This window comes from Coregonus clupeaformis, chromosome 28 (genome assembly GCF_020615455.1).
Source record: "Coregonus clupeaformis isolate EN_2021a chromosome 28, ASM2061545v1, whole genome shotgun sequence".
Classification (NCBI taxonomy): Eukaryota; Metazoa; Chordata; class Actinopteri; order Salmoniformes; family Salmonidae; genus Coregonus; species Coregonus clupeaformis.
Window position 1 is genome coordinate 13,485,879 of NC_059219.1, and position 9,519 is coordinate 13,495,397.

Consider the following 9,519-nt stretch of genomic DNA (forward strand, 5'->3'; position numbering starts at 1 on the left):
CATGAATGCAAAACTTGCAGAATTTTTTTACCTTGATTAATTATAGGCCTACATATTCAACAACATGACAATGTGAAATAGCAATACTATGGTATACTTGAGAAAATAAGTGAATATAATGTAATAAAAGATATAAGTCTACCTAAATGTTCTAGGAGAGCCCGTCTGTGACTGTTTCGGTCAGTCAGATGTTATCCTATTAAATCATTAAGATGTTATCTGTGTAGCTAATCTTCTGGGTCCCCTGTAGCCATATAGTCTGCAGGCACATAGTGACTGTAAATTAGCAACACAAAGCTGCTCAAAATAATGCATTATAATATATATATATATATATATATATATATATATATAGACACACACACACAATATATATATATATATATATATATATATATATATATATATATATATATATATATATATATATATATATACAGTGAGGGAAAAAAGTATTTGATCCCCTGCTGATTTTGTACGTTTGCCCACTGACAAAGAAATGATCAGTCTATAATTTAAATGGTAGGTTTATTTGAACAGTGAGAGACAGAATAACAACAAAAAAATCCAGAAAAATGCATGTCAAAAATGTTATAAATTGATTTGCATTTTAATGAGGGCAATAAGTATTTTACCCCCTCTCAATCAGAAAGATTTCTGGCTCCCAGGTGTCTTTTATACAGGTAACGAGCTGAGATTAGGAGCACACTCTTAAAGGGAGTGCTCCTAATCTCAGTTTGTTACCTGTATAAAAGACACCTGTCCACAGAAGCAATCAATCAATCAGATTCCAAACTCTCCACCATGGCCAAGACCAAAGAGCTCTCCAAGGATGTCAGGGACAAGAATGGGCTACAAGACCATCACCAAGCAGCTTGGTGAGAAGGTGACAACAGTTGGTGCGATTATTCGCAAATGGAAGAAACACAAAATAACTGTCAATCTCCCTCGGCCTGGGGCTCCATGCAAGATCTCACCTCGTGGAGTTGCAATGATCACGAGAACGGTGAGGAATCAGCCCAGAACTACATGGGAGGATCTTGTCAATGATCTCAAGGCAGCTGGGACCATAGTCACCAAGAAAACAATTGGTAACACATTACACTGTGAAGGACTGAAATCCTGCAAGGTCCCCCTGCTCAAGAAAGCACATATACATGCCCGTCTGAAGTTTGCCAATTAACATCTGAATGATTCAGAGGAGAACTGGGTGAAAGTGTTGTGGTCAGATGAGACCAAAATGGAGCTCTTTGGCATCAACTCAACTGGCCGTGTTTGGAGGAGGAGGAATGCTGCCTATGACCCCAAGAACACCATCCCCACCGTCAAACATGGAGGTGGAAACATTATGCTTTGGGGGTGTTTTTCTGCTAAGGGGACAGGACAACTTCACCGCATCAAAGGGACATTGGACGGGGCCATGTACCATCAAATCTTGGGTGAGAACCTCCTTCCCTCAGCCAGGGCATTGAAAATGGGTCGTGGATGGGTATTCCAGCATGACAATGACCCAAAACACACGGCCAAGGCAACAAAGGAGTGGCTCAAGAAGAAGAACATTAAGGTCCTGGAGTGGCCTAGCCAGTCTCCAGACCTTAATCATATTGAAAATCTGTGGAGGGAGCTGAAGGTTCGAGTTGCCAAACGTCAGCCTCGAAACCTTAATGACTTGGAGAAGATCTGCAAAGAGGAGTGGGACAAAATCCCTCCTGAGATGTGTGCAAGGGTTTTGCCACCAAGTACTAAGTCATGTTTTGCAGAGGGGTCAAATACTTATTTCCCTCATTAAAATGCAAATAAATTTATAACATGCGTTTTTCTGGATTTTTTTGTTGTTATTCTGTCTCTCACTGTTCAAATAAACCTACCATTATATCATTTCTTTATCAGTGGACAAAAGTACAAAATCAGCAGGGGATCAAATACTTTTTTCCCTCACTGTATATATATACAATATAGCCTACCTTTATTATCCCACATGGAATTCACTTTTTTTGTGCCACTAAAAAACATTACTGACAAAAACAAAAATGAGTACATTGCAGAAATATCAGAAAATCTGCCAAACACACTGTGTTCCCCTGCTAGTCCAGGCCTTTGTGTGTTCAGGGGCTGGCCAATTGGGGTGTGCCTCCCTGGGGCAGGGACTAGGACAGTGTGTGTGTGTGTGTGTGTGTGTGTGTGTGTGTGTGTGTGTGTGTGTGTGTGTGTGTGTGTGTGAATATTAATGAAGATGGCTCTGCAGTGGATAGTTACTAGTGTTTTTTAAAATGCTGATCTTAACAATTTTCTTGTACATAATATTTCCGCCATCATTTCCTATGACTGAAAAGAGCTTCTGGGCATCAGAACAGTGATCACTAACTTCGATTTGGATGAAGATTTCTACTTCAACGAGTTGGCAGCAGTTGACATACTGCTCATTCTGGACGAGGCCCTAATCCCCGGGATTCAAAAGAGGAAGAGACGCCTGTATCCTCCGTTGCATTGGCAAATGTACAATCACTAGAGAACAAACTAGACAACCTCTGTTCGAGACTATTCTATCAACAGGACCTAAAGAATTGCAATATTTTAATGCAGGGAAATTGAAATCCATCTAACTTCATTTTTACAAGCATGTCACCTGTGCAACTAGAGGCGACAAAACTCTAGATCACATTTACTCCACACACAGAAACGCATGCAAAGCTCTATCTCGCCCTCCATTTGGCAAATCGGTCCATAACTCTATCATCCTGATTCCTGCTTACAAGCAAAAACTCAAACAGGAAGTACCAGCTCAATACAGAAGTGGTGTGATGAAGCGGATGCTAAGCTACAGGACTGTTTCGCTAGCACAGACTGGCATATGTTCTGGAATTCATCTGGTAACATTTAGGTGTTTGCCACATCAGTCACCGGCTTCATTAATAATTTGATCAACAACGTCGTCCCTACAATGACCACACGTACATATCCCAACCAGAAGCCATGGATTACAGGCAACATCCACACTGAGCTAAAGAGCGGACGCTTTCAAGGAGCGGGACACTAACCCGGATGCTTATAAGAAATCCCACTATGACCTCCGACGAGCCATCAAACAGTCAAAACGTCAATACAGGACTAAGATCGAATCCTAATACGCCGGCTCTGATGCTCGTCGGATGTGGCAGGGCTTGAGTAAGGCCTATAAACAGGTTAACATTCACAAGGCCATGAGGTCATATGGATTATCAGGACGCAAACTCAGAGCATGCGCTGACCAGCTGGCAAGTGTCTTCACTGACATTTTCAACCTCTCCCTGACCCAGTCTGTAATACCTACATGTTTCAAGCAGACCACCATAGTCCCAGTGTCCAAGAACGCCAAGGTAACCTGTCGAAATGATTATTGCCCCGTAGCACTCACATCTGTCGCCATTAAATTATTTGAAAGGCTGGTCAAGGCTCACATGAACAGAATCATCCCAGACACCCTCGACCCACTCTAAATCGCATACCTCCCCAACAGATCCACAGATGACGCAATCTCTATTGCACTCCACACTGCCCTCTCCTACGTGGACAAGAGGAACACCTATGTGAAAATGCTGTTAATTGACTATAGCGTAGCGTTCAACTCCATAGTGCCATCCAAGCTCATCACTAAGCTAAGGACCCTGGGACTGAACAACTCCCTCTTCAACTGGATCCTGGACTTCTTGATGGGCTGCTCCCAGGTGGTGAGGGTAGGCAACAACTCATCTGCCACGATGACTCTCAACAGGGGGGCCCCTCAGGGGTGCGTGCTTAATCCTCTCCTGTACTCCCTGTTCACCCATGACTGCATGGCCACGCACAACTCCTACACCATCATTAACCCTCCCGTTGTCCTAGGGTCAAAATGACCCGCCACTGTGTTGAACCAACTTTATTTAATTTTTATCTTTTTGGGATCATTTGTGAGAAGGAGGCAGTGAGACTTTAAAGAAAGTATCACTGCCTCCTTCTCACAAATGATCCAAAAAATATATAAATTAAGTAAAGTTGGTTCAACACAGTGGCGGGTCATTTTGACCCTAGGACAACGGGAGGGTTAAGATTGCTGATGACATGAAGGTGTTCGGTCTGATCACAGATGACGATGAGACAGCCTATAGGGAGGAGTTAATGACCTGGCAGTGTAGTGCCAGGAAAACAACCTCTCCCTCAACGTCAGCAAGACAAAGGAGCTGATCGTGGACTACAGGAAACGGAGTGCCGAGCACGCCCCCATCCACACTGGGCTGTAGTGGAGAGGGTTGAGGGCTTTAAGTGCCTCAGTGTCCACATCACAAAGGAATTATCATGGCCCACACACACCAACACAGTCGTGAAGAAGGCACGACAACACCTCTTCCCCCTCAGGAGGCTGAAAAGATTTGGCATGGGCCCTCAGATCCTCAAAAAGTTTCACAGCTGCACCATTGAGAGCATCTTGACTGGCTGCATCACTGCTTGTTATGGCAACTGCTTGGCATTTGACAGCAAAGCGCTACAGAGGGTAGTGCGTACGGCCCAGTACATCACTGGGGCCGAACTCCCTGCCATCCGGGGCCTCTATACCAGGCGGTGCCAGAGGAAGGCCCTAACAATAGCTATCCAGACTATCTGCATTGATCCTTTTTGACTAATCACAAACGCTGCTGCTACTGTTTATTATCTATCCGGTTGCCTATAATAATAATAATAATAATAATAATAAATCACATTTGTAGAGTGCTTTATCCCTGTCTATATGTACATATCCACCTCAATTACTTCGTACCCCTGTACATCGATTCGGTAGTGGTACCCCCTCTATATAGCCAAGTTGTTACTCATTGTGTATTTATTCCTTGTGTTATTATTTTTCTATTATTTCTCTGCATTGTTGGGAGGGGCCCGTAAGTAAGCATTTCACTGTTAGTCTACACCTGTTGTTTACGAAGCATGTGACAAATCCAATTAGATTTGATTATATATATTTTTTTGTGTGTGTCTGTCAGTGTGTGTGCACGTGTGTGTGGGTGCGTGTGTGTTGGTGCGTGTGTGTGTATGTGTGTGTGTGGTAGGGGAGCCGGGCTGAGAGAGTGTCTGACTGAACTGCCCCCAGGTTGGGCTGGGCAAACACACACTTGCCCCTGGCTCTCTGACAGACGATACAACCTCCAACACACACACACACACACACACACACACCCTGGGAACCCCAGGCTGTGGGGTGGATAGTCAGAGATGAGGTTGCTTTTCCATTTAGGATAATCTCATTTAGCGGAAGAGATGAGCGGTACAGCCAGGAGGACTGAGGGAGAGAGGTACAGCCAGGAGGACTGAGGGAGAGAGGTACAGCCAGGAGGACTGAGGGAGTGAGGTATAGCCTGGAGGACTGAGGGAGAGAGGTACAGCCAGGAGGACTGAGGGAGAGAGGTACAGCCAGGAGGACTGAGGGAGAGAGGTGTGAGAGGAGGAGAAATAGAGGAGTGTGAGCAGGTTACAGGGGGAAGGTATGGTTTAGAAGTGCAACACACAAACACACGTACACAACCTAACACATTACCTAAATATAGGCAGGATATTGGATCCCCCAAATCCACACATCCCACAAAACACTCACACACACACACACACACACACACGGATACAGTACATCCTGCATTCTGTACACCTCCTCTGCTGTAGCAGCCGTGGGATGGGATCTCCCCAACACACACTTCCGACCGACACACTCCCTCTTCAATGGCAAGGTTTCGTCCTTATGTCACAGTGCTGCTGCTGATGATGATGATGATGATGACTGTAACTCCAGCCTCCCACAGCCAACAGCCAACAGAGAGGAAATACCTTCCTGTTAATAAAATAGTTACTAAGAAAGACAAAGTGAGAGTAGAACCATTATAAAAGAGGACAGAAGAGAGAAAAAGAGAGTGAGAGTGAGAGATAGAGATAGAGAGAGTGAGAGAGTGAGAGAGAGAGAGCGATAGAGAGAGAGAGCAAGAGAGCGAGAGAGAGGAAGAAAGAAAGAGAGCGATATATAGAGAGAAAGAGAGTGAGAGTGAGAGAGAGAGAGAGAGAGAGAGAGAGAGAGAGAGAGAGAGAAAGAGAAAGAGAGAGAGAGTGAGAGAGATTTCTTGCTTCTTTATGGAGATTTCAATGCTAGAACAGGTTCTGAGCCTTACACTGATGCGGGAGGTAACCACCACATATTTGGACACCCCTCCTTGTACATTAGCCCTATTATAAACAATAGAAACAGTCCTCATCAAATACTGAACAAAAACAGGAAGGAGTTAGTGCATCTATGTTGAGGCCTGTACATGGTTAATGGTAGAATCAAAGGGGACTCTGCTCAGATCTTGGGACAAGTGTAGTCGATTATGCCATCACTGAACCCTCCTCCATTAGTGCATTCACTGTCAGACCACAGACACCATTGTCAGATCACAGTCAGATCAATGTGTTTCTGAAGAAATTAACCAGCAATACTCATTAAAATAACAGCCTAAAAAACTCTACAACATGAAGCAATCGTACAGATGGGCTCGAAAGAGTGCAAATAAATTCATTGAAACATTTAACTCAAATGAAATGATGAACTCTTATACAGGTCTTCAATAACTCACAATACCAAAACAATAAAGAAGGTGTCAATTCGGCTACTCGAAACATAAATTGAATATTCCAAAAAGCAGCATCAAAAGCAAATCTGAGAAAACCAAAGAAATGCAACATCAGAAACAAAAAACAAAATGTTTCTGGTTTGATAACGAATGTAAAACAATTAGAAAACCCCTAAGACAAATGTCAAATGAAAAACATAAGCAGCAAAACAACCCAAATTAATACTTTGAAACTCTGATACAGTATAAACATACACTGAAACACAAGGGAATTAAGTTATACCAATAAGACACTTGATGAAATTGAATACGCAATTGACTAAAATCAGTTCATGTGGAACAATTTAAGAACAACAAAGCCACAAGAATTAGCCATACAAGATGAAGGCATTTGGAAAACTTATTTTGATAATCTATACAAAAATGTATACAAAAACATCCCACAAAAAGACCAATTAGAAATTGAAGAAAAATGGAACATCCTTGAATCAGTCATTAAAAACAACCAAAATCCACTAGAGTACCCAATAACCCAACAAGAACTAAATGAAAAGCTAAAATCTATAAAGCCAAAGAAGGCTTGTGGTCTAGGTAACATCATAAATGAAATGCTGAAAAACAGCACATCAGAGTTGCAAAATGCTGTGTTTAAATTGTTAAACATGGTACTAACTTCTGGCTGCTTTCCTGATGTCTGGAACCAGGGTCTCATCTCCCCTATCCACAAAAGTGGAGACAAATCAGACCCCAATAATTACAGGGGAATTTGCGTAAACAGCAACTTGGGAAAGGTAGCTTCTGTAGCATTTAGAATTCAAGAATCCAAACCTTTCTTCAAGAAAAAAATGTAATAAGTAAATGTCAAATTGGCTTTCTCCCTAACCATTGCACCAAAAAAAAGATGATGATTTGGTTATTCTATCACCAACCAAAGAAGGTCTTCAGCAGAACCTTAACAATACAGTGGGGAAAAATAGTATTTAGTCAGCCACCAATTGTGCAAGTTCTCCCACTTAAAAAGATGAGAGAGGCCTGTAATTTTCATCATAGGTACACGTCAACTATGACAGACAAAATGAGCATTTTTTTTCCAGAAAATCACATTGTAGGATTTTTAATGAATTTATTTGCAATTTATGGTGGAAAATAAGTATTTGGTCAATAACAAAAGTTTCTCAATACTTTGTTATATACCCTTTGTTGGCAATGACACAGGTCAAACGTTTTCTGTAAGTCTTCACAAGGTTTTCACACACTGTTGCTGGTATTTTGGGCCATTCCTCCATGCAGATCTCCTCTAGAGCAGTGATGTTTTGGGGCTGTCGCTGGGCAACACAGACTTTCAACTCCCCTCCAAAGATTTTCTATGGGGTTGAGATCTGGAGACTGGCTAGGCCACTCCAGGACCTTGAAATGCTTCTTACGAAGCCACTCCTTCGTTGCCCGGGCGGTGTGTTTGGGATCATTGTCATGCTGAAAGACCCAGCCACGTTTCATCTTCAATGCCCTTGCTGATGGAAGGAGGTTTTCACTCAAAATCTCACGATACATGGCCCCATTCATTCTTTCTTTTACACGGATCAGTCGTCCTGGTACCTTTGCAGAAAAACAGCTCCAAAGCAAGATGTTTCCACCCCCATGCTTCACAGTAGGTATGGTGTTCTTTGGATGCAACTCAGCATTCTTTGTCCTCCAAACACGACGAGTTGAGTTTTTACCAAAAAGTTATATTTTGGTTTCATCTGACCATATGACATTCTCCAAATGCACTCTAGCAAACTTCAGACGGGCCTGGACATGTACTGGCTTAAGCAGGGGGACACGTCTGGCACTGCAGGATTTGAGTCCCTGGCGGCGTAGTGTGTTACTGATGGTAGGCTTTGTTACTTTGGTCCTAGCTCTCTGCAGGTCATTCACTAGGTCCCCCCGTGTGGTTCTGGGATTTTTGCTCACCGTTCTTGTGATCATTTTGACCCCACGGGGTGAGATCTTGCGTGTTGCTGTCACAGTTCCCTCAGCCAGAACCCAAAAGCAGACCAGGACAAGGAGAGTTGAACGAAGGTGAGGGTTTATTAGATACGACAAAAGGTGCAGAATAATCCAGGGACAGAGCGGGCGGCGTGGTTGAGTAGTTGGGGGTGCAGTACTGGGTCCAGTGATGGCTCGGCAGCCGCCGACCATCAGGCAGAGGTGGGGTGAAGGTTCCGGACGTGTGACTGCAGGTGGAACAAAAACGGAGGTAAGAACACAAAAACTCAACAAAGTACAAAATAACAAAACTCACGCTAGAAAACTCTAAACTGATACACAGAACACCTACTGTTCATGGCTAACGATCCGGCAGGAACTGGATGTTTGGCCAGAGCCTAAAAAGGGTGATGATGAGGGCCAGGTGTGCAGATTGCTGACGGGATGCAGGTGCGGAAAACAAGAGAGCTCCCCGGAGCGTTCCCCGAACCCTCGGGAAACTGGAGACTACGAACAGGAAACACTAGTCACCAGACAGGACCCGACTCAGACTGCCGGGATCGTTACAGTACCCCCCTCCGACGAACGCCACCGGGCGGACCTCCCGGAGCGCCAGGATGGAGGCGGTAGAAATCCCTGATGAGGTCAGCATCTAGGACCTGTCGCCGCGGAATCCAACTCCTCTCTTCAGGACCATACCCTCCCAGTCCACGAGATACTGGAAACCCCGGCCCCGCCGTCTGGAATCCATGATGCGACGCACCGTGTAGGCAGGACCACCTCCGATCATCCGAGGAGGAGGAGGAGGAGGCGGAGGAGGCAACAGAGGACTGAGGAAGACAGGCTTGAGGCAGGAGACATGAAAGGTGGGATGGACTCTGAGCGTCCTCGGTAGTTTGAGTCGAACTGCCACCGGATTGATCACCTTCTCCACCACAAACGGACCAAT